This window comes from Amblyomma maculatum, chromosome 5 (genome assembly GCF_055883805.1).
Source record: "Amblyomma maculatum isolate TAMU_Amacu chromosome 5, ASM5588380v1, whole genome shotgun sequence".
Classification (NCBI taxonomy): Eukaryota; Metazoa; Arthropoda; class Arachnida; order Ixodida; family Ixodidae; genus Amblyomma; species Amblyomma maculatum.
Genome location: NC_139348.1, coordinates 46341080 through 46362911, shown reverse-complemented (window position 1 = coordinate 46362911; position 21832 = coordinate 46341080). Strand labels below are relative to the sequence as shown.

The window sequence follows — 21832 nt, the reverse complement described above, 5'->3', positions numbered from 1 at the left end:
ACCCTCCTTGTATATAAAAAAATAGATGTCTCTTCATCATCATGTGGAAACCACCTCCTTCATCCTTGAGAAGTGTGGCGTAGCCTCTCTAAGAGGTGTTGCCTTCTGAAACGTAACCAGAAGTCTAGGGAGTGTCCATGCAATGCCGCTCTTATGATGGTGCAAAGTAAAGGTGCGTATCTGTCATACTTTTGTGTTGACCCGAGCCACAGAGGAAGGGAGGAAAGAAGGATTGAAAGCAGAGAGAAATGGCTACCATGGTGTTGGAGGGCTCCGGAATAATCACAATTTGATTCTTAATGCACGCCGCCGCGATGCCGCGAAGCCCGACTAGTGTACCGAAGTACACGGGTTCGAAACCAACCGCCGGTGGGTTTGTTTCAATGGAGACAAAATGCTACCGTGTGCTGTGCGATGTCAGCACACGGTAAATGTCTCCAGGTACTCAAAATAACTCCGCACAGCCCACAGTCCTCCACAAACTATCTTTTTCTCGCTTCCCACTTTCACTCTTACCTTCCTTCCTTCTCTTAAGGTGCGTTTTATGGTGCCCGTTAAGAAAGGGTGACAGATTCTGAGCCTTCTCTTTCCTATAAAACAAGTACTGTAATTATTAATATCTGGTCAGAAAGTTTACCAATCGCGGACGCGACCCAAGATAAAAGCTGTAACAGCGCCTGCGGCTACGACTGATAGCTAACACTCCAGAAACTAGGATAAAAATAGTTGCACCTCTACAATGTTTCCTAAAAGACGAAAATAGAGCTACAGAGTGACAACAAAGACTATAGACGCCTACAGCACGAGTGCTGCAATACCGATTGAATGATAAATCATCGCAAACATGGACAATCAATGGGCATGCCGACATCGATGATAGGGTAATAAGTAAAATATTAGGCAGACACATGAACCGTGTTCCTGGGGCCTGACGCGAAACTATACTTATATATCACTAACTACTGCCTGCACCTCCCATTGCGAATTCTCTTTCGCGCACCTCCACTTTGCAACTTAATAAAGAAACGTGTTTGTGCTTCTTTCGCCTCACACTTACTCATTAAATACAGCGTTAAGCTGTCGATCACTGAAAGGCCACCCGAAACCGACATAAAGCCTCGCTCACCAAGTGGTACGTAAGTACCTGCATGGGCTAGGGACAGCGTGTCGCGGGATAGCGTAGATAGTTAGATTCGTGACTCATCCATTTTTCTCGGAGGCCTGACTAGAATTGGCAGTTCCTGCCGTGTCACGTTGTCTGTTTATATCACACAATCCGCCGACCAACCAGTTCCTTCCCGTAACATTTGCCAACTACTACGTACTCAAAATATGCTGCAGTTTTGTATTTGACACTATACGCTTCCCTTGGCACCAAACATCAGGCGTCGTCGTGGCCATCGTCGTCTTTCGTGGCGGCGTGAGCAAAAAAAAAGGAATCCTGGGGACATTTGGATCACTAACTGCGATGAGGCGAAAACCTCTATCACGCGGAGGTCCGAAGCCCTCCACTAGGGCACCTCTCTCTGTTTTCACTCCCATCGCGGTGACGCGATAATGTAAGCTACCAGCCAACATATTAAGCTTCGCTTAAACTGACCGTATGAACGTGCCTGCGTGGCCTAGGGATAACGGGATTGCAAGATTCTTGACCTGTTTATTCGGATATCGCCCTCCCGTATGAAATGATCCGCCCGAGTTGGCAGCTCCTGCTAACAGTAATATTAGGAAGCCCAACGTCCAATTAGTGCTCGGCCATGTCAGCGCGCCAGCTACCGCCTCTCACGACTACTTCTTCTCCTTCTCCTTCTTCGTCTTCTTTTCTTCCAGCCTTTGTATGTAACGGACGGATGGTCACCGCTAGTATGAGCACTTAAAGGCTTTCGTCGTAAAATCATAGATGCACAATTTTAAGCTGAAACCTCTTAGTTGACGCCGGGATTGATCAGTTTGTTTTTCTGTCTGTCTGTCTGTCTGTCTGTCTGTCTGTCTGTCTGTCTGTCTGTCTGTCTGTCTGTCTGTCTGTCTGTCTGTCTGTCTGTCTGTCTGTCTGTCTGTCTGTCTGTCTGTCTGTCTGTCTGTCTGTCTGTCTGTCTGTCTGTCTGTCTGTCTGTCTGTCTGTCTGTCTGTCTGTCTGTCTGTCTGACTGACTGACTGACTGACTGACTGACTGACTGACTGACTGACTGATTGACTGACTGACTGACTGACTGACTGACTGATTGACTGACTGACTGACTGAGTGACCGACCGACTGACCGACCAACCGACCAACTGACTGACCGACTGTCTGTCTGTCGGTCGGTTGTTAGCCCAATGAAAAGGGGCACGTATCCGCCATGGGGGATAGGCCAAAGTGTAGTGTCGTACACAAAGGAATTTCCATTGGTGGTTACAGTCAAAACATTAGCGCACAGCGAGAATGCAAACAAGTGTAACAATGCAAATATAAATATTCTGGTTTTAGTTTAGTAAGAATCATACTAATTTTGATGAAAAAAACTTAAAGAATTCAGAGAAAGGTTGGTTGCAGTTAACCACCATTTTCTTCTTTGTCCCATGCAGAGCAGCCGTGGAATAGCCACTCACAAACGTCGTTTTCTTCATGCCAGCTTCATCATCGTCTGCCGGACTATATCCACTGCAGAGCTGGACTATACTCCTCCAGTTAACCCGGTCCTCTGCTAGCTGCATCCTCTTGCATCCTGCGAATTTCTTAACTCCATCCGTCACCTAACTATCTGCCGCTTCCTGCTGCTCTTCCCTTTGTGAAAGACTACTGAGCAAGGGTTGAGGGGTAGCCTCAGTTCGCAAGACGAGCCAACGTTTCGACAAGGGCGCTTGTCTTCGTCAAGGAAGATGTACAGGGCGATCCACTTCTAGCTATAACACGGCCACTGCATTCAAAGCATCATTGCGTCCGACCCGGCCTTTCCATAAAGCTAGGCGGCAGGCCATGCGCAGCATCACCACCACGTCCCACTGTGCATATACCGCTTTGCTTCATTAAGCGCCTGCATCCGACGCAATGCTGCTTTGAAAGCAGTGACCGTGTTATAGCTAGAAGTGGATCACCCTGTACGTACCATCACTGGCGGTGTTTAAATGTGCATTTGCTTCCGAAGAAAAAAAAGCCAGGGAGTGGAAAAGGAGGGGAGAGAAAGAAGCATCGCAAAGAGTGAAAAAATGTTTTTGGGGTATGGATTTTATGAGCCTGGAACCGCTGCAGCCATGTCTTATGAAAAGACAAAAAATTAAAGAGCACTGCAGAATCTCATTAGAGTAATACAAAAGCACGGATGCCGCTGTTGATTGCTTCTGGTATCTCCTAGTGGCTTAATTCACTTCTTGTTTGCCCATTTTAGTCTGGTACTTTCAAACTGCGTGCCAATCTCTTCCTATGGCCTCTTTCGGCTCTACTTCCGGTTGTGTGACGTCACATTCTTGATGTCCCCCTAACTGACTGCCTTAATTAACTTCATTAGTCTTTGGTACTTTCAAATTGCGCGCCAATCCCTTCTTATGCCCTTTTTTGGCTCGACTTCAGGTTGCGAGACGTCACATGTTTGACGTCAACTAAATTGACTTCCTTAATTAACCATTTTAGTATTTGATACATTGAAATGTGGCGTCAAGTCATTGGCTAATGCGACAATTTTCGCCTTTGCTTCTACATTTCTTGCCTCTAAATAATTATCTAATTACCTTATAGGCCTAATTATTTTTAGGACACAATATTACCTCTCCGTCTATCGATTTACACCACTCATTAACCTCTACCAGTTCTGAATTACTCACATCTGCTGCTGACACGATTTTGTGTGTTTGAATCAAATAATTACCTAATTAACTTATTGGCCAAATTTTTTTATTTTTTTCGAACACAACATTAGGTCACCCTCTATCGATTGACGCCACTCAATAACCTCTGCCACTTCTAAGTTACGCACAACTGCTGCGGACACTATTTTGCGTGTCCTGCCTCTAATTAGTTACCTAATTAACTTACTAGCCTAATTATTATTCGACATCACGATACGTCACCCTCTATCGATTGACACCACTCATTAACCTATATCACTTTTCAATTACTCACAACTGCTGCGGACAAGATTTTGCGGACACGTTCTGCGAACAGAAATCTGTGAGCATAGCGAAGTAATGCGTTCGCAGTAAAAAGCGGCAGGACCAGCAGGAAAAACTACAATGCGAGGTAAATGTTGAGTCAGCACCTAAAGCAGGTTCGATGCTGACACGTTTTTCTTGAAATCGGACAGGCATTACAAAGAGTTCTAATAAGCAATGCAGCTGCAGGGGAATAGTTATGAAGAGCTTTCTAGAAGGAGGAGAGAAGGATAATTGCAAAAAAAAAACAGAATAATAACAAATCAGAATAAACCATATCTGCCAGTCGAGATTATGAAAACAAGTCCCCTCGCCGAAACGTTGGCTGTGCTTGCGAACTGAAGCTCCCACTCAATCCTTGTTCAGTGCCTCTTTCATCCTGCGTAGCCATCTTCTTTCTCTCGCTTTACCCCGCTGTCATTTCCTTGGAATACAGTCTATCACCATCAGCAACCACCGGTTATCCACTCTTCGCACTACGTTTTCTCCATTTACAATACAATCTGAGTTATTTATCTAATCCACACTGCACACTTTCTATCTCTTAACGTTACACCTAAGAGTTTCCATTCCATAGCCCTCTGCGCTCTCCTCAACTTCACGCCAGCATACATGCCACAAATCTCGACCTATGAGACGGCAGCAATGTTCAATAACCACTGAAAAAAGCATCAGCGAAGGAGCAATGTCAAGAAAATATCATAGTCGTATTCTTCGCGGTATTTGAAGAAAAAGAAAATTGGAGGCCGAAGGGGCTTCTATATAAGAGGAAAATGTCTGCGACGTGGTGTGTTGGAAGTTCCGGACCTATGGGTAGTTATTACCAAGCTCAGCCTTACGCATTCTCACCGCCGTTATTTATTCATCATAGTGTTGTTCAGACGTCCATCTCGACTGCCACAGTTACCGCGAGTTTAATTTCCTTCTGAAAAAAAAAAACTTAAACTCTACAGTGAAGCAGGTACTAAGCAATCAGCCGACAACTGATGCTCTCCACTGCCCTCGTGACGGCAATAATCAGTACATTGCAAAGCTCCTGTTGTGTCATTAAAAGCAAATCAAAACCAAGAGTCGGTGATGTGATACCACCATAAGTCAAAACACAGGGCAAAGCAAAATGAGTGCCTTTAACCTGAAGGCCAGCACGGAGGGGCAAATACTTTCTGTTCATATGTCATTGGCATATACGAATTCATCAAACGTTTTGTCTGTCATCTGCCGCAAATGACAAGGAAGCAGGAAAAGAATTCCCTGAAAAAGCATTATAAATGAGCAATACACAACTTTAATAAGTAATATATTCACGACTCACGTTCTTTTCAGAACAATCTCGTTTTTTTTCCGCAGTTTTCGATTATGATTTCGATCATGTGATGATCACAAAAATGTCAGCATAGAAAGCTGTGAACACAATTTAATAGCTTACACTTTTGAAGAAAGGGCTTATAGTTATTTGCACAATCGCGTTAAGGACCTCTGAGTCGCTGGTAATGGACCTTGGATAGTCAACGTTGTCACAAACTGCAGAAGCGACAACTTCAGACATCAGTTCAAAGACTTCACATTCTGCGGTGCAACTGCACAACTGCAGTGCGGTGCTAAGTTTAGTCCGAGTTACAGCGTTTCTGCATAGGGCCTCGAGCGTTCGACCTCGTGGCCGGGAGCGCCCCATCGCTTGAGCGGTAGCAATCAAGTTGTTTGGGGAATGCTCCTTTCGCTCGTCTTACAATTTTACTTAGTCAACAGTTTTTGAAGTATTACAATAACCGGCAATCTTGTTGCCAGTAGGCCTGATTGACTGGCGGGAAGAGAAGAGAGAGAGAGAGAGAAGCAGCCTCCTAAATGGGAAGCAAGCCTGCCGAAAAGTTGGCAGCAGCCAAGTCTGTCTCCCGTCTCGCCCGCGTTGATGTTCGCCCTAGGTGCGTTGAAGAATGCGTCGGCGTCCTCGAGAAGACGAAAGGCAGGCAAAGAAAGGTAAAGAGCACCAGTTCTCTCGTTTATTTCCTTGTCTCGAATGATCTGAGAGTAGTATGCGCTGACAAGGAGGGTTGTTTTGTGGTGATGCCAGATAGCACTTTTGGGGAAAAGGCTGCCGATGCCATCCAGAAGAACTTTAAAAGGATCGTGTTCAAGGGCAAGAGAGTTCAAGAAAACGCTATTTCCTTGCTCCGAAGCCACAACTTGGAAAAGCTGGCGAACTCCGTGAAGAAGGCAGACGCTGGGCAGTTGATGGTGTTTTTCACAGCTAAGTCCCACAAAACCGGCATGCCTTTCCGTTCTATTGTTTCTGAGCGTCACACTTGGCAACACTCGGTCGCCCTTTACCTGCAGAAGCATCTGACATCATTGAACGTGCTGGATCCATTCGTCATCCCAAATTCGGAAGCGCTGGTTGACTTTCTGAGGACCAAGAACCCAGGGCAGTGTGGTGTTTTTAGCATTGATGTCGAAGATTTGTATTATTCTATGCCTCATGATGAGTTAATGAAAAGTGTTAAGGGCTGTATCATGAATGATAATGATGAACACGCCTTTGTGAACAGCTGCGGTGTGTCTGTAGACTCATTCATGGAAATTCTGTCCTTTTATCTTTCATCTACAGTTATCGGTTGGGAAGGTAGCTGCTACATTCAACGCACTGGTGTTTGTATTGGTTCTTGCGTTGCCCCCGTACTAAGCAATATTTTTCTCGCGCAGGTGGACAGGAACATTCTTCGTAATTCAGTCGGATTGGTTTATAATATTTGCAGATATGTGGACGGCTACCTAGTGTTTACTGTTCAGTCTGATCTAAACCATAGCATTCCTGACATTTTAAAGGTTTTTATAGATTGCAGCTCAGGCCTGAAGTTCACCGTTGAGCAGCCTAAAGATTTGGCACTACCGTTCCTCGACTTATCCCTGTCCGTTTGCCGGGATCACGTTTGTTGGGCTTACAGCCCCCGATCTGCTAAAGCACTTCTTAGTTTTTCCTCTGGACATTCAAAAATTATTAAGAATGGTATCGCGACGTCCTGTCTCAAAGCAGCAATCACAAAATCCTGTATTCATTCCTTACAAAAGAGCGTCTTTGCACAGGTCAACAGGTTGAAGGAATCTGGCTATCCCATGCATGTTATTAAGATGACTTGTGGAAAACTGGTGCATTGGATTAAGGATAAGTCAAATCTTGTTACACGGGAGCGTCAAAAGGTTGGGGTCGTGCCGTATGTCCATAGGATGGCACACGGACTAAAGAAGGTGGGAAGCCGCTATGGTGTTTCCGTGGTTTTTTCTGGACCGACAAAATTGAACAGTTTGTGCTCTCATATTCGAAATCGACAGGAAACTGGCGGCGACAAGAAAAAGAGGCGTGGGTGCTCCGTTAAACACCGCTGGCCATTTGTACCCTGTGGGATCGGCGTGGTGTATAAGTTGCCTTTGTCTTGCGGAGGCGTTTACATAGGACAAACGGGGCGGTGTCTCAACGTTAGGCTAGGGGAACACCACAACTCTTTAAAAGAACAGTCGGGTAATCTTCCGGAGCATTGCCGCGCTTGTAGCATTAAAGAGAACCATAAGGGGAATCAAAAGTGCACACCGCTTTTTTCTATGGCCACCGTTCTTTTTAGACATCGTGACAAGCTGGTTCGTGAAATTATGGAGGCTTACTATATTAAAAAATGTCAAAATTTGTGTGTCAGCGAACCGTCGGTTAACTTGGTAGATTGCGAATTTGATTTCTTAGACTCTACTTTACATTAACTTTACTTATCTATACTTAGCTGTATCTCCCCCCCCCCCCCCTCCCCCCCAGCAATGAGTGGCACATGTTACTGTGTATCACTGTCTATGTTATGACCTAGCTTCCCATTTAGGAGGCTGCTTCTCCCTCTCTCTCTCTTCTCTTCCCGTTTGTTTTTTCTGTTATTTTTTTCATGTGACCTGTATTTATTGCGTGCTTCAGCAATAAACCCTGCAGTTGCGAGTTAGCGCTTGTCCGTGTCTTACTTCCTTCCGTACTTCGTGTACTTTCGCGCTATTTTCCATCATGAATGGAAATTTAAATGGCTAAAATTCGTAGCCGCAAGGAGTGGCTCATGACTCAAGGAGTTTAACACTTGAAACCGTTCAAAACAGGATATATTTAGCAAGATATTATTGGATACAACATCGGCGACAGGTCCATTGAGAGCTGAATTTGCTAAATAATTCGCCGTTGTATTAGAAGCGATGCCGCAGTGTCCCGGAACCCACTGAAAACGTACTTCCTGGAAATGTTACGGAAGGAAAAACATCAGGGTTTGTTTTAAAAGACGCATTTGCGGGCTTTCTAAGGCTGCTAAGAGTGACGGGCAGTCAGAGAGTATGATTACCTGAGTAACGTTACCGGGAAAATTTTGAAGGGCCAAACCAATTGGAAGCCATTCAGCAGTAAATATTGGTGTATAATCAGGGATCCGTAGAGAAAAACTCCAATCAAGTGATTGGGAAAAAGTCCCTATTGCTGCTTTTTCATTCCGTTGTGAGGCGTCTGTGAAAATAGCTACGTGTCGGGGGTACTGTAATAGATAATCTTCACGGTGCCGATTTATTACAGTGCTGGTCAAGTGTTTTGCATTAGATGACGACGACTGGTCAAAGCACAGTGCGGAAGTAGCTTGAACATTGCCAACACGTCTTACTGACATAAGCGAAACTGCAATTTCGGACAGCAAGGACTGAGTAAATACAAATTGTAGATGCTTATATTGCGGCCAATGATAATCTAGAAACTGAGCATGGTGTGTAATAAAAATGGGAGAAGCCACTCCAGACAGAAATTCCAGTGCTCCTAAAAAGGTTCGCACAGGGAGGAGCTAAAATCGAGAGTTGAAGTCACGTACACGGGCCTCTAAATAAAGAACTGCATTTGAAACCACTTTTGGCAACCCCAAACATATTCGTAAAGCTCGCCTCTCTAGTAGCAACAAAGGTCGTAGTTTGTATTTAGGACTGCCCGAGAAAAGAACCCAGCCGAAATCCAGAATTGGTCTTAAATACTTTTTATAGAGAAACAAAAGAGTATCTCTAAGCATACCGAATTTCTTATGGCTAATTTGAATCAGGCAACCAAAGGCTCGCTCGCCTTTCAGTCAATTACTTTTGATATGAGGCCGCCAGTCTAACTGGGAGTGGTATGATACACCCGAGCACTTTATGGATTCAACCTGTGGGATTTGTGAACCGCAATACGCAAGGGAGATATAAAGAGGGCGTGCCGGTGGGAAAACTAGTACTGAGGGTTTCTTCACGTTATGAATTAATTTAACTTTACCCAGCCAAACTTCAAAGGCATTCAAGTAGGCTTGCAATATCTCGTATAAAGAATGAACATCTTGTACACAAGAGAAAAAGGCGATATCATCCGCATACACGTACACTTCTATATTTGAATGAAAAAGAATACCCTCATTAATTTTATTAAATAGCAATGTAGATAACACCGATCCCTGAGGCGCGCCTCTAGTTTGGTAATAAGTTTTAGAAGTTATGGAACCTCTAGTGCAGAAAAATTGCCTATTGCTTAAGAATTCTTTTAGCCATGGAAAAAATGTAAAATGGTGGCCTCATTTCGTTTATCTTATTCAACAGTATAGAGTATTCTACGCTGTCATATGCTTTGGTGATATTCAAAGTGACCAATGCCGACACTTCTTTTTTCTTCATAGCTAACCTTATTCTACTCTCCAAATCTGTATGAGCCGTCCAAATCGAGCACCCTTGACGAAACCCAATTTGTGCATCACTAAATGCATTCAGGGTCATCGCATGGCTTTTGAGGCGCAGGTAAACTATGCATTCAATAAGTTTCACAAGATTTGAAGTCAGAGAAATCGGCTTAATATTATCCAAATCAAAACCTTTTTTCGGATCTTCGAGAATTAGTATTATTTTAGCAACTTTCCAGTCTTCAGGTAACCAAGCAGTTTCCAGGGAAAAATTTACAATAATCAACACTTCCGAGTTGTGGTCTTGCACTAAAGCTTTCAGCATAGCGACTGTAATACCATCACACCCAGGAGCTGCAGGTTTGAGAGCAGCCGCTATACAATGCAATTCCGATGGCTCAACTGCAATGAAACCAGCACGTGGCGCAGGTCGAAGTAACGGAACCACCGTTCGCGCTTGAAAGCGAATAGCAAGACCGTTCGCAATTTGTTCAAGTTTCGCTTTTGCTTCATTGGGTGATAACACCTCTGACTCGGTTACATGTGTTGGAGATGAACTTTGGTTGCGTTCCATGAACCTATACAATGTCTTCCAATTAATTGGATTAGAGATATAAATTTTCGTATTAGCATTATACTCATCCTTTGCTATACGAATAGTTTTTTTAAATGGAGCCTCATAAAATGTATAGTTTATCCAATTTTGGGGACACTGGTTATGGGAAAGGCTCTTCCATGCAGCTTTTCTACGACGGAATGCTTTTTCACATTCTTCGTTCCACCATCGGAACCACATTTTGTTAGGGACAGACGATTTCACAGTGAACACTGAACGCTCAGTGGCATCTAACACAGAAGAAAGTGCTTGTTGAGCACGTTCAGAATGCTGAGATGATGCTATGGAGGAAAAAGAGGAATTCATTAACTTTTTAAAGTGTTCATGGCTGACAAATATTTGTTCACAGGTAAATTACTCTAAGGGGAGCAGATTCTATATTAAACGTAACTGGGAAGTGGTCGCTAGATGTACCACAATCCACCGTAGCCCATGATGAGACCCATAATCCATTTGTTGCTAACGTTAAATCAATTACTGACCTAGAAGCTGCTCGAGAGTTGGTTATGCCTGAACTATTACAGAAACGCACATCATTTACAGGCATCTAGTTACAAAGCCGCTGCCCACATATAGCTGAACGGTAACCGCAAATAACATGGTGTGAACTAAAATCGCCAGCAATAATCAGTCTGTTGGTTGGACTCAATAAATCACTTAAACAATCTGTTGTACGGACACCTGTTGGGAAGTAGACATTTGCAATAGTGACAGGAGCCCACTGTGGAATTGCGATATCAACTGCAAGCAGTTCGTAGTTTTGTCGTAGAACTTTGTGTGACACCTTCGCCCGATGAAATGTTTTTGACGAAATTAATGTTAGCAAGCCGCCTCCCCGACCGCTAGTGCGATCTGATCTAAAAGTTCTAAAATATTTTAGAAAAAATGGCTGATTTGGCAAAAGCCAAGTTTCTTCTAATAAAATTATGTCTGGGTTAAAATTTGAGATAAGATTCTACTTCTACACACAACCCTTTAGTGTTGCAGCCTTCTTCATCTATGCTTGCATATGCGACAAAGTGACAGGTTACCTGCTAACATCCTTCTTTTAGCGTTATAACAAAAACATAGGTTCAGATGTTTTTTTTAACAAGCACGAAAACAATTTTTAAAAATCTGCGCAGCCTTCAATATTATCAGCACTAAAGAAAACGTTCAGAATGAGGTGACTGGCCAGTGAAGCGGGAAGGCAAAAAAAAAAAAAAAAGATCCAGATTATGCGCGCGGAGGTCTCAATCTTCTGGGCTCTTGGTGTGCACTTTTTTAATTGGTTTCTCCACGCCAGTTTTTTTTTTTCTTTTTTTTTTCAATACTTCAAACAGCCCTGCGAAGCGGTTTTACATAAGGGGTGGGCATAGAGCGCAGATGAGTTCTTCAATAAAACGCTTCAAATAGCCGTGATTTCGGGTGAAAGCAGTAGAAGCATGAAGTTCATTGCTGTCCTCGGGCATTTGTGCAAAAAACGAAGCTTATCAACGGGCTGAAGGCGTGAGCGCAAACTTGGCATGGCTGAGGCGGCAGGATTGGCGGTGTGCTGTAATATAGTAAGGTTTTGAAGGAATTCGCTGCAAAATTTATGCAAGAGAGAAAGGCGAGCGACATTGCGTCGATGAAGAAAATTGGGAAGCTATGACACTAGAGATATATAAGCAATCAGACGAAATGACACTTGAGCACGGTTCTGCACAGATTCTAGAAGGTCTAGAAGGTTAATGTGTTTAGCTGGATAGTTGCCCCAGATAACGTATGTGCATTCAAGTTTTGTTCAAACGAGGCTGCATTATGAGAGTATTTTTACAGGAGAGTGTAATTGAAGGTTACCGCGTAAAGAGAACCGACCACGCGGTAACTTCGTTGGTCAGTTTCGTTAAATGATCGGTCTATCGGCAGATAAGTATTTGTACGTAGTTGTAGATATGATGTCAGAAACGGAAAGGGTGTATTTTTGGATTGTATGGGACTCTCTGCGATAGAAAATAAAAAAGGGCTGTTTCTTCTTTTTTAGTATTAAAGGACATGAGCCGTTTTTTTCCACTACGGTTTGATGTTATGGAGGTCGGACTGCATTGCATTAACACCTGTTGTGTTACAGACAGGGCGATATATCCCGTAATTATCTGCAAATAAGGGGATATTTGAGATGTTAGTAAGGAGATAATTAATATTGTTAAGAGAAGATGAAGTGTTTTCTTCTCTTGCCTCGGCGGAAGGGGCAAAGGTAGATGATGACGAAGTGGAATTGTTTCGTGGTGCTGCTCTCTTCTTTGTCAGTTGCGGCTGTGTTTTAAATATCCTATAAATACATTAAGTCTCCACGCAACATCTTAGTGGAGGTGCGGCCGTTGATCCCGACATCATCCTCCGAATGACGGAACTCCGCAGCGGCCGCCTGATTTCCTACAAGACGATGCCTCGGGATGCCGTCCCAGACCAGCGGAGGCCTTGCTATCAGTCATCCTCATCCACCGGCGGGATCCTGGCTGTTTCAGTTGTAAGGACACTGCAGACGTGGAAGAATGAATACGGAAGTTCGCACGTGTCATCACATATAACAGCTGTGACCCCACACTCATGCTGGCGAATGTTCTTTTCTATCTCGATGGCACGGCGCTAGCCTCGTACGAGACTCACGAAGAGCATTCGATAATTTCCGATACTTGCAAAGAGAAGCTCCTTGAGCTCTTTGGAAAACCTCTTGGTCGACAGCTTACCGAGAAGAGAACCCTCGTGACCCGTGCCCAGACCTCTACCGAATCATGCAGGATGTACTCGCCCTTTGCAACAAAGTGGATGACAAATTGTCAGAATCCGATAAAGTTGGTCACGTCTTGAAGAGGCATAGCAGACGATGCATTCAATTTGTTTGTGTACCAAGACTGCGGCACAGTTGATACCATAATAAAAAAATGCCGTCGTTTTGAATACGCCAAACGCCGTCGCATTGCACCGTAATTTGCCCGCCTCTCTAACATTGCTCCTACATTTTCGGGTCAAGATTTGCCGCCAACACAAGCCGACATCGACAGAAAATGTGACCCGTATCGTCCGACGCGAAATCGAGGCAATCTCGCCCGCTACCTTGCCGCCACATTTTGCCTGCAGTCGCCACCCGGACTCTCCCTAATTCAGGTCGTTTTTCGCCAAGAGCTCGACAACTTGGGTCTCAACTCCGTTGCTGCCATCAACCCGCCCACTGCCGCCGGCGTTCGCAGTTTATCCTGACCGACCTGTTCATGTCACCCCGCGTCGACGTAATCCTGACGACTGGCGCACATCTGATAACAAGCATATTTGTTTTGCTTGCTCCTGCGTCGATTATATCGCCCATTATTACCTAAACCGATGATTCCAGCCACCAAAGGTTACGCCTTCCGTCCTCGTCCACCTACGATGAACACTCCCGTCCCTTCTCGCCTCGTCACGGCCTTTCCAGGACTGTCGTTAATACCGAGCCTTCCCACATCAACCGATCGCCCTCCGCACACCGCCGTCAGTCCCGTTCGCCACAACACCGTTGCTTTTCACCCCCAAGTCCCTATGGCCGCTCCCCGGCTGAAAGCTGGGTGCTGCATTGTCTAGAGGAGATGCTGCAGTAGGGAGCACGTTCTCAAATCGTCGTCTAGCTCTTTTTGCGCGCCGTAATTTGCTCAACGTACTCATCATGTCAGGTCATAAACAGATTGCAGTGGCAACCAATTATGCCACACGTTACGCCATCACACAGGCTTTACCCACCAGCTGCGCTACAGATGTCGCTGAATTTATTTTACATGGCGTCATTCTTCGTCACAGTTCCCGTTCGCCACAACACCGTTGCCTTTCACCTCCAAGTCCCTATGGCCGCTGTCCGGCTGAAATCTGGGTGCTGATTCGCCTAGAGGAGATGCTGCAGTAGGGAACACGTTCTCAAATCGTCGTCTAGCTCTTTTTGCGCGCCGTAATTTGCTCAACGTACTCATCATGTCAGGTCATAAACAGATTGCAGTGGCAACCAATTGCGCCACACATTACGCCATCACACAGGCTTTACCCACCAGCTGCGCTACAGATGTCGCTGAATTTATTTTACATGGCGTCATTCTTCGTCACAGCACTCCGCGCCAGTTAATCACAGACTGCGGTTGCTACTTTTGTCCCGAGTTATTGAAGACATCCTGCGTTTATTTTATACGAAACATAAGCTCGCGACCGCGTACCGTACCCAAACCAACGGCCTTACCGGGCGCTTCTACCAGACACTAATGGACGTGTCATCCATGTATGTATCACCTGACCAACAAGACTGGGACCTCGCGTTACCATATGTCACCATCGCCTACAATTCTTCGAAGCACGACACTACTGGCTATTCACCCTTCTTCGTGCTCTTTGGCAGGAACCCCGCCTTCCCTTTGGACACGCTGGTCCCCCCTGCTGGTCACCCCATAACCACCTACTCAGTCAAGGAAAAAGCAGCGCACCAGTACAAACACGAGGGAGGCAGGGTCAAGACACTAGGCTGACCAACACTTACAACTGATTGTTTTATTCAGAGTTGTTAGTCAGAGCTGTGCCTTGGCTCTTCCTCCCTCGTGTTTGTGATGGTGCGCTGCTTTTTCCGACAATGTCGTACCAACTCGCCCATCTGCCTTCGCTATTGCACCTGCGCACGTGAGGTCATTTCTCAAGTCGCTGAAACGCACCAGGCAGCACGTAGCCGGCTCCTAATCACTCAGACATCCAAGATGTGTGCCTACGATAGGCGGCATCGCCATGTCTCCTATTATCTTGGCTCCCTGGTTTTTCTATGATCCCCTGCACGCCGCTTTGGCCTCTCAGAGAAACTTCTGTCCCCATACAGTGGCCCTTATCTTGTGGTGCGCAAAGCCACCGATGTGATGTGTGAACTTGCCCATCTTGTTCCTAGGTCCTCTCCTTCCGCCCCGCCACTGACACAGTACATGTTTCCTACGTTAAGCCATACGAATTCATGCCTTCTTAGCGAGTTTGACGCCGGCATGGCGCTTGCACCGCCGGGGGTCACGTTAAGAAAAAGTGAAGTGTTTTCCTCCCTTGCCTTGCGGAAGGGATGAAGGTAGATGGCGACGAAATGAAACTGTTTCGTGGTGCTGGTCGCTGCTATGCCAGTTGCAGCTGTGTTGTATATATGGTATAAATGCATTAAGTCTCCACGCAATAATATAGAATATTAATAGAAGAGCACCGAGAACAGCTCCTTGCGACACGCCTTAAGTAACGGGGTACAAAGGGGAACAGCCCTTGTTAGCGTGCACGAATTGGTGACGGTTGGTTATAAAGTCCCGTATCCAATTCAAAACTAAATTGTTGTTCGTTGGGTACGTCATCAATTTTTTTAAAATCCAAGAATAAGGCATCAGGCAGAATAATATCGAGGCTGGAGCCTATTTCGTTAATTAAGAGGGCAAGCTGGGTGTCACACAAAAATTCCGCGCGGAAATAGTGTAGGCTACGGTGGAAAACGTTTTAAGAAACTTTTACGATGTGAGAGTATACAATACGTTCCATTAATTTCGAACGGACGTTTGTGAGGGATGGGGGGCGGTAGCTGCTAGTACAGAATGTGTTACCTTTCTTCGGGAACTGGAATGACATTCTCGACTTTCCAGTCGTATGGAATGATATGAGATGAGGATGAGTGCGGAAAACTGTGAGATAATAGGACACTAGTAGCTTGCTTACCAGTATTTTGTAAAAAATGCCGTCTATGCCTGTTGACGAAGTTATCTTCAATGAATCGATTAGTTTAGCGATGTCGCTACAGTCGGATACAGGTCAAGAAAAAAGCGGCAAACAGCTATCAAAGGACCCTCCGGAGTGGCATCGCTCCAAATCTGTGACATCGTGGTACACATGGAAAAAGAAAAAAATACGATCAGAAAAACTGTTCTTCCGCGCTCACGGGCTCGCGGACTTTTACCAAAACGGCAGCCTCCGGTTGTTGGTCCCGTTCGTCAGTGCAGGCGCTGGTCGGTGTCACCAGCGGTGTCACCTCGTAGGGCTCCATGGCGGAAAAGAGATACAGTCAAGCACAGAACAACGAAGCGGTTTCGTGAAAACTCGACAGTGTTGAAAGTTACCATCAGAATTTGTTATTTTACCTGCTTTACTCTGATGAGCAAACGACTGTCGATCGAATTGAGTAAAGGTGTGTATTTTTGCTGGACTCAGGAGGAATTTATAAACTATTTGCCAGCTCGGACTGACTCGAAGAAACCACGCTCCAAACGCTACGCGTAGATACAAGGCGGTCGGCTGTGACGTCACGGTATTGCTCAGCAGCTTTTGGTTGGAGGGAGGTCCTTTGACAGCTGGATGCCGCTCTTTTCTTGACCGGTATCCTACTATAGCGTCAAATGGTATTTTAGGCTTGGTGGAGTCGTCGGAGAAGGAAATAGTTGCATTTCATTTATTTATTCCAACATCAACATTACAGATGTTGATGTTGAAATACCTTTGGCAGTTCACTTTCAGGTTTTGAGGTGAATGCTGAGGAGAACATAATGTACAGGACGTTCGAAAAATTCTTGCTCAGATATGGGAATGTCATGGTCATCTTGCAATGATAAGCTCCTGGTGGGTTTTGGCTTAATAGTCTTCCAGGACTACTTGGGGTTAGTAAGTTGCATGTTAGGAATAGCCGAAGCGTAAAACGGACGTTTCGTTTTCTTTGGAAGATTCGTAATTCTTTTCTGCGTTGTGATATTTCTTCTATAGGGCTAGGAGAATCTGCACACTCTGTAGGTCGGAAATGTACGTTTTTGTTGTTAACGCATTTAAGCGTTAGGTTTAACCATAGAAACTGCGATTTCTCAGTAACGGTAATGCCGGGGATGTTAGTTTGCATTAAACTACGCGTCTTGTTTTTACACAGAGTTTAGAAGCCAAAACAGTTAGTTTCAACGTCGCTCTTTGCGAAAGCCCATGTAAAAACATGTTGCAAACGTTTGCTAGTTCTTCGTTAATGGAGGTATAGTTGTCTTTGTCGAAGAGCAAGGGTTCCTAAACTTTTTTGCTGTAAGGAACCGCAACAACTATGAAACTGAAGAGAACAGAAGGTGTGAAATAACTTGAAAAACGATTGCTTCCCCACCTGTCGTCACATGGCAAAGATACATGATCTCATTTTTTCTTCTCAATTTACTACCGGCTAGTGATATGCTCATACAGGTTGGTCAAAACGGGGGGGGGGGGGGGGGGGGGAGGGGGGCTGTGAAAGAAGAAAGCCTAATTGGCACTATGGGATATAGAGGACTAAATTTACCGTACCGTAGTAGTTGTTGCCGTGAAGCCAATGATTCTCATATAGCTGTCTTGGCGCGCCTGCACCCTTCAAACCTGATGAGCTGAAGAATAAATAAAAAGACTTAACTTGAAAAAAACGTTGTTTGCCGATCAAGATAAAGATATTCGTTTCTTGGATTTGCAGAACTACGAGCGAACGGTGTCGAAGTTAACTGTATTTCGAAAGAGCGTTCGGGAGCAGAGCGCCTTCGTTGTGATTCGTCACCTTTACAGTGCTGTCGAGCAAACGGACATTGTCTAAACACACGCATTATCACTAATTCTGCTTGCCCTCAGACGGCGTATCCAATCGCCAAGTTACAATGTAAAATCGGTTTCAGCGCACGCGATAAAGATATCAAGGAACTATAGGCGTCGGGCTTTACTTTTTTTTTTCATTAGTCCTGCAAAGTGGCTATGTACTGCCAGATTTGTCTGAGTATCAGTGTGTAAACACAGTGAGCAACAAGAGTGTAGGAAGCTGAGAAAAAAAAAAGGTAAGTTCATTTAGGTGCAGTAACACGAATGAGTTTCTTCTAGTGATGCCGATTATGTTGCTACATGTTTGTTTCCTCATGCCTTTGCCGTTTCTGACGCGCGTTTTGAGGTATAAATCAAGGTAAATTGATCCTCGAGGCACATTTCGTGCTCCCAGGCGAGAGCCGCACGAGACTGTTGTTCTGTGGTGTTTTATGTCAACCTCGCCAAATGGCGCAACGCATCTGTCTTGCAGATTCACTTTCGTTGTATTGTTTTGAATTTTGCTTTCGCCAATTTCTAGACGCTCTCGTTGTTCTCCGTAAGCTATACTCTGCGACGGTCCTTTTCCTTCATTTTTATCTATTTTTCTTACGGGTACTGTTGTCCTTTCCCTCAGCGTCCTCCTGCGTTAGACGATTAGAGATACAAAGACGTTTTCAGGCAGGATTGGCGTGGAGTAGTGGTTTGCACAATAGGCTGGCGAGCGGAAGATTGACGGTTCGGTTACTGGCTGTGACTCGATTTGTTAAGTGTCAGGAAAAGAGGCAATATCGGTGCTCTAGACGGTTTTGAAAAGCAGCTGACTAAACTAAAAAGCTACCGTTTACGCTGAGTAAATCGGCTTACCTGTCTTAAAATGGCACGAAATGCAGACAAAAATTTGTACTACTGCTTAAAATTACTACTCACTACTAAAAATTACTACTTTTCTTTTAAAAGCTCATATGGCAACGGCATCAACTCCTTATTCTCTTCTACCTCTGTATTGTGTGTGTTTCTACTTGCTATAATTCATTTCTTTTCTGTCTCTTCGTCGTCGGTGACATCGGAATCTCAGGACTCCTCTCCTCGACATTCTAGAATGAAGACCTAACTTGCCGAAAGGGGAAGCATGACGACATCAGAAGCTATTTCGACGTCTCGTGGACACATCTCGCGATTGCTAGATTTTCACCATGGGCGTAGAAAGAGTTTGGCGTTAAAAAACTACCACGTGGTAGAGGTGACACTTCGCCGTCCGCAGACGCGCCTCAGAGAACAAAGTCTGCTTTTCCCAGCAGCGTTACCCACACAGTGGGTCTTTGCAAGTGCAGTGGGCGATAGATATAGACCTGCAAGCGCAATAAACAAAGCTGCTTAAATGTCACCTTGTTGTTAGCTGGTTGTTTTTCAAGCCATTCTGCAGCTTTTAATTTAATACATTTTTCGTCAAGTCAATAATTAAAAATTTGGAAGACGCTTAAACTCCGCTTTTCAAGGTATAACATTGATGATCATTCAATATCAGCTAATGAGCTTACTAATTAACGCTTCCTGGCTGTGCTTTGGTGCAGTATACCGCTGACAGTGTATGACAGTGTATACCGAAGAAAGCGGTCTTCTAATTCAATAGATATATTTTGTGAAATGACTTGTATATGCGTTTAGTCATTTGGCATCAAGGGGACACTCTGCTGACTAATCGCTGTACCTAAACAAACTGTGAGCATCGTCACCTTCATGGGCGAGAATTATGTTTTTTACAGCACTACCATGTGTTGCTCCGAGCTAAATGTCCTGACTTACGCATTCAACTGTACATTGCATTAGGCGACATTTTTGGTTTGTCTCGTGCGATCATTTTATTTATCGCATGCGGAAAGTGAGATGAAAAAAAAAAAAACATTGGCGTGCGCTCGGTGTAATCTTGTTTTTTTTTGCCCGTCAGAACATTTCAAACACCTTTCTTTGTTTTTTTCTACAGGTGACTTATCACATAAGCGGAAGGAGGAGCGCTGTATTCATGCTGTTGTATGCGACCTCCGCAATTCGACGTACGCAATTGCGCTGATAGTTTTTTTTTTCCGTTCTTTATCTAAATCACGCCGGGAAGGTGTTTCTTTTTTTCTCTTCGCTAAATGGTGGCATTATCCGAGCGACGGAAATTTTCTTCTCAATAAAAAGTTTCGAAATGATGTGGGAGTGCGCAGGTAGAGGCCATTGCAGCGACGTTCAACAACGCCGAAGCCAAACTTACTGTCTGCCAATCTTGTTTAATCCTCACATTCTTCTTACTTTTCTCTTAGACGCACTTTCGAAAAAAAAAATAGCAACGCAAGTTCATTATAAGGAACCAAAATTTTGCCTAGAAAGCGCTGAAATCTATCGAGGCATGTATATCACGCTGGAGCACGCCCGTAGCTGCCGAACTTTTTGGAGCACTTCTGTTCACCCAGTGCACCCCACAGGGACTGGACTACTTATACTGCATTAAAGCAGGCTGGGTTTCACCTATATACATTTATTTTAGCGTCGCTCCTGCATATTGATTTAGAAAATTTATTCACCATTTTCTATACCACCTTTTAAACGTTTTGGATAGCGTGCACCCAATAATCTGCAGCAGCCTCCAAGAAAAGGCGTTACATGTTAATTGTCGTGTTAGCCCAGGCAGGGGGGGGGGGGGCGTTGCACCCGCGCCGGAACGCTGCCAGAGAAAGCAGTCCAGACACCGAGCTCCCAAGCGACGAAATGAACCCCCGTTTATTCTCGCACTCCGCTTTTATACACTTGCGTCACACTTGCGCCACAGATACCCTAGCGCCACTATCGCAGTCGCAGCTGCCAGCCAAGCCGAGCCAAACCAAAACAGATGATAACAGCACATCCCCCTTTTCAAGCACTATTAACTTTACATGCATACACTTCAAAATAACATTGGAACACACCCAAGAAAACACGACAGAACACAGTCACTCCAGCATCAGTCGTCCACGCCCAGCCTTATGGGTTTGCGAACAACTCTTCCAAATCTGGTCGTAGTTACAATTCTAGCTTGAGAATTGCCACCGTCAGTCTCCGTCTGAGTTAGAGGCACCAAAGCTTCCGGAGCTTCGTCGAATTGGTTGTCTACTCCAGTTACCAATCCGGCCCTGCTGGGCTGTTCCTGACTATCCGGAAATTCGTAGTTCCCGCTATCTACCCAGTCTTTTGGGAGACGGTTAAGCATTCTCCTGTTTCGACGGACTTCAACCCCGTTTTCCGTTTGAACACGGTATGAACGCGGCTGTGGTGCTGCTCCGCGCACCTTTGGTACGGAGATCAGTCACCCACACCACATCACCTGCTTCCAGCTTTGGGAGATTTTTAGACCGGTGACGTCGGTCGAAGTGGCGGCTTTGCTCCTTTCTGACTTTACGGTCCTTGGCTGCCGCTTCTTGCAGACAGCATTGTCCCGGATTGCGGTGCGAAGGCAGCATTGGGACTCTCGTCCTAAGCCTTCTACCCATCAGTATCTCCGCTGGGCTGACGTTCAAAACACCAGGCGTGGCCCTATAAGCCAGCAAGGCTAAGTAAGGGTCGTCCGATTTTAGAATGAGATTCTTAACCGTCTTTACCATACGTTCGACTTCCCCGTTTCCCTGGGGGTGCCTTGGACTCGAGGTGACATGACGGAAGCCATACAGTTTTGCAAATTTCTCGAACTCGGCACTGACAAATTGGGGACCATTGTCGGTCACCACACACTCGGGAATGCCATGTCTCGCAAAAATGCTTTTCATTCGGCTTATCACGGTAGCAGACTTTGTTGACGGAAGAATGGCAATCTCTGGGTATCGCGAAAGATAGTCTACTACGA

At 45.0% G+C, this 21832-nt stretch overlaps 1 pseudogene; it reads right to left on the bottom strand.

Annotated features, from left to right (window-relative positions):
* The window catches only part of LOC146188234 (uncharacterized), a 33854-nt pseudogene extending 17398 nt beyond the window's left edge, over window positions 1-16456 (bottom strand).
* Between the last annotated feature and the right edge of the window lie 5376 nt (window positions 16457-21832).